Here is an 8,624-nt window from a genome sequence, read left to right on the forward strand (position 1 = left end):
AAGGCACCATAATTGAAATGTTGAATCAAATCATTAATTGTTAGCAAGTTTTTTTGAAATTGGAAAGAAATTTATTTTGAAAATATATGATTGAAAAGATATGATTTGAAAAAGATTTGATTTTGAAAAATTATGAAAACTTGAAAAAAATTTGAATTGAAAACAAAATCTTCCCTCTTGTGCCATCCTGGTGTTAAACGCCCAGAATGGTATACATTCTGGCGTTTAACGCCCAAAATGCTACCCTTTTGGGCGTTAAACGCCCAGCCAATTGCCTTGGCAGGCATTTAAACTCCAGTTTTCCTTCTTCACTGGGCAATTTGAACGCCCAGCTTTTTCTGTGTAATTCCTCTGCTGTATGTTCTGAATCTTCAATTCTCTGCATTATTGACTTGGAAAGACACAAATTAAAATTTTTTTTGGATTTTTAATGATGAGGAACAATCAAAATGCAACTAAAATCAAATAAACAATGCATGCAAGACACCAAACTTAGAAGTTTGTATACTACTGACACTAACAAACTGAGAATGCATATGAGAAACAACAAAACACACAAAACAAGAGAATTTAAATGAGAAACAACAAAACACTCAAGACAAGAGAATTTAAAGATCAGAGTAAGGAAATCATCAAGACTATCTTGAAGATCACTTAAGACACATGAATGAATGCAAGAAGAACAGAAACATGCAATTGACACCAAACTTTAAAATGAGACACTAGACTCAAACAAGAAATATTTTTGGTTTTTATGATTTTGTAATTTTTTTGGTTTTTTTCGAAAATTATTAAAGGAATTCAAAAAGAAAGGAATCATGCAATGTTAGTCTAAAGCTTTAGTCTAAAGGAATTAGACATGGCTAGCCAAGCTTCAGTAGGACATTACATTCAAGAGCTAAATTGAAGAAGATCAATAAGCTTTGGTGATGATAAGAACATCACCTTGAAACACTAGAATTCATTCTTATAAATTCTAAAAAATATCCAATCTAAGCAACAAGATGAACCGTCAGTTGTCCAAACTCAAACAACTTCGCACAACTTCGCACAACTAACCAGCAAGTGCACTGGGTCGTCCAAGTAATAAACCTTACGCGAGTAAGGGTCGATCCCACGGAGATTGTTGGTATGAAGCAAGCTATGGTCATCTTGTAAATCTCAGTCAGGCAGATTCAAATGGTTATAGATGAATAAAGCATAAAATAAAGATAGAGATACTTATGCAATTCATTGGTGAGAATTTCAGATAAGCGTTTGGAGATGCTTTGTCCCTTCTGTCTCTCTGCTTTCCTACTGTATTTATCCAATCCTTCTTACTCCTTTCCATGGCAAGCTGTATGTTGGGGATCACCGTTGTCAATGGCTACAGTCCCGTCCTCTTAGTGAAAATGTTTAACGCGCTCTGTCACAGCACGGCTAATCAGCTGTCGATTCTCGATCATGTCGAAATAGAATCCAGTGATTCTTTTGCATCTGTCACTAACGCCCCACAATCGCGAGTTTAAAGCTCGTCACAGTCATTCAATCCTCGAATCCTACTCAGAATACCATAGACAAGGTTTAGACCTTCCGGATTCTCTTGAATGCCGCCATCAATTCTAGCTTATACCACGAAGATTCCGGTTAAGAATCCAAGAGATATCCACTCAATCTAAGGTAGAACGGAGGTGGTTGTCAAGCACACGTTCATAGGTGAGAATGTTGATGAGTGTCACGGATCATCACATTCATCAAGTTGAGGAACAAGTGATATCTTAGAACAAGAATAAGCTGAATTGAATAGAAGAACAATAGTAATTACATTAATACTCGAGGTACAGCAGAGCTCCACACCTTAATCTATGGTGTGTAGAAACTCCACCGTTGAAAATACATAAGAGCAAGGTCTAGGCATGGCCGAGAGGCCAGCCCCATGATCTAAGATAGCATAAGACTACTCAAAGATAGCTACCAAGATGTCTAATACAATAGCAAAAGGTCCTGTTTGTAGAGAACTAGTAGCTTAGGGTTTACAAAGATGAGTAAATGACATAAAAATCCACTTTCGGGCCCACTTGGTGTGTGATTGGGTTGATCATTGAAGCATTTTCATGTAGAGGCTCTTTTTGGAGTTAAACGCCAGCTATTGTGCCAGTTTGGGTGTTTAACTCCCATTCTTGTGCCAGTTTCGGTGATTTACGCCAGAATTCTTGAGCTGACTTGGAACTGCTGTTTGGGCCATCAAATCTCGGGCAAATTATAAACTATTATCCATTGTTGGAAAGCCCAGGATGTCTACTTTCCAACGCAGTTGAGCGCGCGCCAATTGGGCTTCTATAGCTCCAGAAAATTCACTTCGAGTGCAGGGAGGTCAGAATCCAACAGCATCTGGAGTCCTTTTCAGCCTCTGAATCAGATTTTTGCTCAGGTCCCTTAATTTCAGCCGGAAAATATCTGAAATCACAGAAAAATACACAAACTCATATTAAAGTCCAGAAAAGTGAATTTTAACTAAAAACTAATAAAAATATAATAAAAACTAACTAAAACATACTAAAAACATACTAAAAACAATGCCAAAAAGCGTATAAATTATCCGCTCATCACATACCTTGAGGACAAGAAGAAATTTCCAGTTATCATTGCAAGGGATCTCACTTCTCAACAAGAAGAACAACTGCTTAGTGTATTGAGGACGCATAAGAAAGCAATTGGATGGAGCTTGGCAGATATAGTAGGCATCAACCCTCAAGTTTGTGAACACATAATATTTTTAGAAGAAAGAGCTAAGCCTGTCCGTCAACCTCAAAGAAGACTGAATCCAACCATCTTAGAAGTTGTCAAGAAGGAAGTAACCAGACTACTTGAAGCAGATATCATTTACCCCATTTCAGATAGCAAATGGGTCAGCCCATTACAAGTGGTGTCCAAGAAGTCTGGAGTCACAACAGTAAAGAATGAGCAAGGAGAACTTTTCACAACCAGAGTGCAGAATGCATGGAGAGTTTGCATTGACTACAGGCGTCTCAACCAAGCCACTCGCAAGGATCATTACCCCTTGCCATTCATTGATCAGATGCTTGATCATCTGTCAGGTAAATCTCACTACTGCTTTCTAGGTGGTTATACAGGTTATTTTCAAATCCATATAGCTCCTGAAGATCAGGAAAAGACTACTTTTACATGTCCTTTTGGGACTTATGCTTATAAAAGAATTCCCTTTAGCCTGTGCAATTCACCAGCCACTTTCCAAAGGTGTATGATGAGTCTTTTCTCTGATCTCATTGAGACTTGTATGGAAGTTTTTATGGATGTTTATGGTGTTTCATTCACCCTTTGCTTGGATAGTTTATCTAAGGTATTAGACAGGTGTGTTAGTTCAAACCTTGTTTTAAATTTTGAAAGGTGTCATTTTATGGTAAAACAAGGTATTGTTCTAGGACATGTTGTTTCTGATACTGGTATCTCTGTGGATCCAGCAAAGGTGGATGTTATTTCTAGTTTACCTTATCCCTCCTCCGTGAGTGGTAACCAAAATTTAGTGCTGACCACTTGAGTCGCCTTGAGCACATTAAAGATGACTCCACCCCTATCAATGATAATTTCCCATTTGATAGCTTATAGGCAGTATCTGATGTAGCCCCTTGGTATGCACCTGTAGCTAATTATCTAGTTAGCCATACTTTTCCTCCCGATTTCACTAAACATCCGAAAGACAAGCTGAAAAGCAAGTCCAAATACTATGTATGGGATGACCTATATCTATGGAGGTGTGGTGCTGACCAGGTAATTAAACTTGAAATACCTCAATGTGTATTAATTAAGAAAATCAATCCTAACATGGAAAGTTCATAAACAAATAAAAGAGAAAATAAATAAAAAGAACATTGAACCTGTGATTTGAAGAAGATAAAAATATTCCTAAATCCTTTAAGATGAATCCTAATCCTAAATCATAAGAGAGAGGAGAGAGCCCCTCTCTCTCTCTCTCTCTAAAACTACATCTAAATTATGAAAAGTGTGAATTATGAATGAATGTATGTTCTAAAATATTGATGTGGGCAGAAATAGGTAGATTAAGAATTAATTAGAAAAATGGCATTGTGAGTACAGTTCTTAACTGGTGAAAATCCACTTATCAATTTAGAAAAGAGTTGTCACAATTTTTAGAAATAAAATACTGGGAGTATGAGTCCCATGTCGTCTCCCAACGAGTTGTAGGAAGATGTGCTATTTTATTAATCAGAGATTTTCCAAATGGGTTGAGTTGATGAACAGAAAATTAAATTGGAGAAATTATATGATTTAAATAAAATCTTGACTGGGAGAAGATTAATTGGAAGTTGTATCCTTGTTAGAATTTTGTCAAGATCAATTAGTAATTAATCATTGTTTTCATTTAGTTAACCCTCAACGAAATAAGGGAAGTCAAATTAAAAGTCAACTTCTATTCACAAGTCCTAATCCTCTCCCTTGGGAAGGATTAGAGTTAGTGACTAACAAGCCAACCAACAATGAATCAATTACAATTGAACTCTTGAGTATTCCAACTCAAGGTTCTCCGTTTAATCAACTCCCAATCAAGTTAGGGGACTACTCAATAAACAATAATGAAAGACATTAATTAAAAGCAAAAATAGTTTTTGTATTAATAAATTCTTAAAATAATCCAATATCAACTCTGAGCAAATTAAGAATATGGAAGAGTAAATGAAAAATAGATAACAAACTATAATAACCAGTTCCGGAGGTAGACTCTTCTCAAAAGCTAATGCCAAAAATCTTCAAATCCTAATTTAGGAATATCAAAGATAGAAAACCTAGGGGAGGAGCAAATTTTGATCTAAAAACTTGAAATTATACAGAATGAATTGTTGCCTTCTGTCTCTGCATGTTCCCTGGCTCTAATCTGTGTTTCTGGGCTAAAAACTGGGTTGAAATGCAGCCCAGAATCTGTGCCAGCAACTTCTGTATTTCTGCATATTGCGCACGTCACGCGACCGCGTCGTCTACGGGTTCGCGTCACTCAGCGTTCTTTGTATCACGCGTGTGCGTCGTCCATGCATTCGCGTCATTCGTGCAGCTTCCAATCTGCGCGATCACATTAGGCACGCGAACGCGCCACTGTGATTTCTTCCATTTCACGCGGTCGCGTGGGCCATGCGACCGCGTGACTTTTCGCTGGTCATCTCCTCAATTCCTTGTGTTCCTTCCACTTTTGCATGCTTCCTCTTCATTCCTTACGCCATCCTTGCTCTATGAAGCCTGAAACACTTAACACACAGATCACGACATCGAATAGTACTAAGGAAAATAAAAATGTACAACTAAAAGGTCTTTAGGAAGCAAGTTTTCAATCATAGAATATTTTTAGGAAGGATTTCTAAATACATGCAAATCATATTAATAAGCGGGTGAAGACTTGATAAAACCACACAATTAAACACAATATGAATCATAAAATAGTGGTTTATCAACCTCCATACACTTAAATATTAGCATGTCCTCATGCTAAGTTGAAGGAGATAAATATGAATGAACAAGGACATGTAAGACTCATGTAACGCAATGCAATTGATGCCAGGGCATTTTGGCCAGTTTCACTGACATTTCTTTACTGTTTTTAAGGTAGTTTCATGCATTTTCTTAAGAAATAAGCTAGTTTTGGGTAGATATTCACTTACATCTTGTTTCAAGTATACATTGTGCATTTTACATAATTTCATGAGAATTTTGCATGAATTATATGACAAATTGGATGATGCATGTCTCATGACTTAGATTAGAACTTTGATGCACTTTGCTGCTTGGTTTCAGGACAAAGGAAGCAAAGAAGAACCACGTTAGCATTCACGTTAGTTCAACTAACGTGACCTCTAACGTGGAATGGGAGCTAGTTTGCAAAGTTAGTGAGAAAGGTAATTGCCAATAACGCCCTCGAAGCCATCATAGCCCACGTTTAAGTTAACGTGAACTCTAACGTGGAAGAATACAACAAGGCCAACGTTAGTGACACTCTCCTTTGTCACTAACGTTGGACCTAGCTCATAATTGGCCACGTTAGTTGCCACGTTAACTTAGTTAATGTGGACTCTAACGTTGGGAAGCAAAAGAGAAGCCAACGTTACTGACATTCACCTTTGTCACTAACGTTGGCCAAGCCTCCATGAGCCACGTTATCGCCAACGTTAGTGACACTTACCTTTGTCACTAACGTTGGGTTGAACCACCAAGAGCCACATGAGCAACGTTAACTCCCACGTTAACTTAGTTAACGTGGAAGTTAACGTGGATAAAGAGACAATGAGCCAATGTTAGTGACACTCACCTTTGTCACTAACGTTGGAGATGGCTAGCATTACTACGTTAGAAGCCACGTTAACCTAGTTAACGTGGACTCTAACGTGGGAAGTAGGGGCACATTGGAACGTTAGTGACAAAGGTAAGTGTCACTAACATTCTCAAAGGATTGGCATTACTACGTTAGAAGCCACGTTAACCTAGTTAACGTGGACTCTAACGTAAGGAGAAGGGGTGACTCATCACGTTATTAGGAAAGGTAAGTCCCAATAACGTATGCAAAGGGCCAAGAGGCGACGTTAGTGGTCACGTTAGTGCCACTAACGTTGAAGTCAACGTGATCATATTTGGGTTAGGAACATTAGTGAAAAAGGTGATTGTCATTAACGTTCTCGAACCCACACTTTCACTTAACGTTGACACCACTAACGTCCTAAGCCAAAGTCCCTGCCTACTTCACATTTTCTCTCTGCAAGCAAAGCTAAGCCCAATAAAGAGGATAACTGCTTCAAACTCAAGATCCAGAGTAGTATATATAGGAGTAGCTTTGAATTAAAAAGGGGTTGGGAAACTTTAGGAGCCTGGAGCATTGAACTACTCTCTGTATTTTTACTTTCTCTGCAACTTCTAGTTTTACCTTCATGATGTATTCTCCATCTTTGTTTTCATTTTCTAGAGCTATGAACAACTAAACCCCTTTCATTGGGTTAGGGAGCTCTACTGTAATTTGATGGATCAATATTAGTTTTCATTCTTCTTCTTCTATCTTTTCTCTTGATTTTTACTAGAAAGCTTTCAATCTTCATCCAATTGGGTAGTTATCTTGGAAAAGAAACTATTCATACTTGGATCTCTTCGGAACCTTGGAAAAGGAATGAAGAGATCATGCTAGAAATGCTTTCTCATGCTGAATCAAATTGGGTTTGGATGGATATGTGACTACAATCCTACCAGTACTTGATTTGGGAATGCATGTGGTATAATCAGTGCCCATACTTCATCTCTTCTCATGAGCAATTGACCAAGGACTTGGCTATTGATCAAGATTTGAGAGATTGAATTACCAAGGAATTGGAATTCGATCACTCAAGATTGCCAAGGAGATTAATGAATGCATTGATTGAGGAAGAGATGAAAATGAATTTGATCCGGAGAATGCAACATCTCCTAAGCCCAATGAACTCCCATTTCTTATCTTACCCATTCTCTTTAATTTCTGCCATTTACTTTTAATGAGCATTTCCCCCCATTCCCATTTAAGATTCTGCAATTTACTTTATGCCATTTACATTCAGCTCTTTATTTCTAGCATTTACTTTTTCTGCTATTTACTTTCCTGCTATTTAATTTTCTGCAAATCTCAAATCAAATTCTGATTCGTTCAACTAGAACATTCCTCTAATTAAAGTTGCTTGATCAATCAATCTCTGTGGGATTCGACCTCACTCTATAGTAAGTTTTTACTTGACGACAATTCGGTACACTTGCTGAAGGAAATTTGTTGAGAGACAAGTTTTCCGTGCATCAAGTTTATGGCGCCATTGCCGAGGATTGATTTGAATCAACAATGATTATGTTGGAGGATAACTAGATTGAGCATTTTTCATTCTGCTGATTTAAAAATCTGTTTGAGCAATTTAATTTCAGTTTCAGTTATTTTTCTTCCCATCCTTTTAACCCTTTTATTCCAGTTGTTTACAAACTTTTCCACTCACCCACTAACTGTTTGATATATTGCTTCACTCACACTAACAGCATTTTTTTAACAAGAATAGTTTCTGTATGTATTTCATTGATTGTGCCTTGTTGATTGTATGACAGCGAGAAGAAGCGGGGCTTCAACTTCCTTTGATTCTGAACCTAAGAGGACCTTCCTTAGATTAAGGAGGGAAGCAAGAGGAAAAAGAGTAGTAGGTGCTGAAGAAGAGGAAGAGTACTTCGAACTTAACATGGAAGAGAATTTGGAGAACAACCATGAAGAGAAGGCTCATAATCAAGGCCATGCCAACCATGCTGGGCAAGAAAGGAGGGTCTTAGGATCCTATATCAATCCTAATCCCGGAAACTGTGGAAGCAGCATTCAGAAACCCACCATACATGCCAACAATCGAGCTAAAACCTCAGCTCATCACCCTAGTGCAGAATAATTGTTCATTTGGAGGAGGTGCTCAAGAAGATACTAATCAACACTTGACCACCTTCTTGAGGATTTGTGACACAGTGAAGTCCAATGGAGTCCACCCAGATATATATAGGCTGCTCTTGTTCCCCTTTTCACTCAGGGACAAGGCATTCAAGTGGCTTGAATCCTTTCCAAAGGAGAGCTTGACTAATTGGGAAGA

This window comes from Arachis duranensis, chromosome 9, assembly GCF_000817695.3.
Source record: "Arachis duranensis cultivar V14167 chromosome 9, aradu.V14167.gnm2.J7QH, whole genome shotgun sequence".
NCBI classification, from domain to species: Eukaryota; Viridiplantae; Streptophyta; class Magnoliopsida; order Fabales; family Fabaceae; genus Arachis; species Arachis duranensis.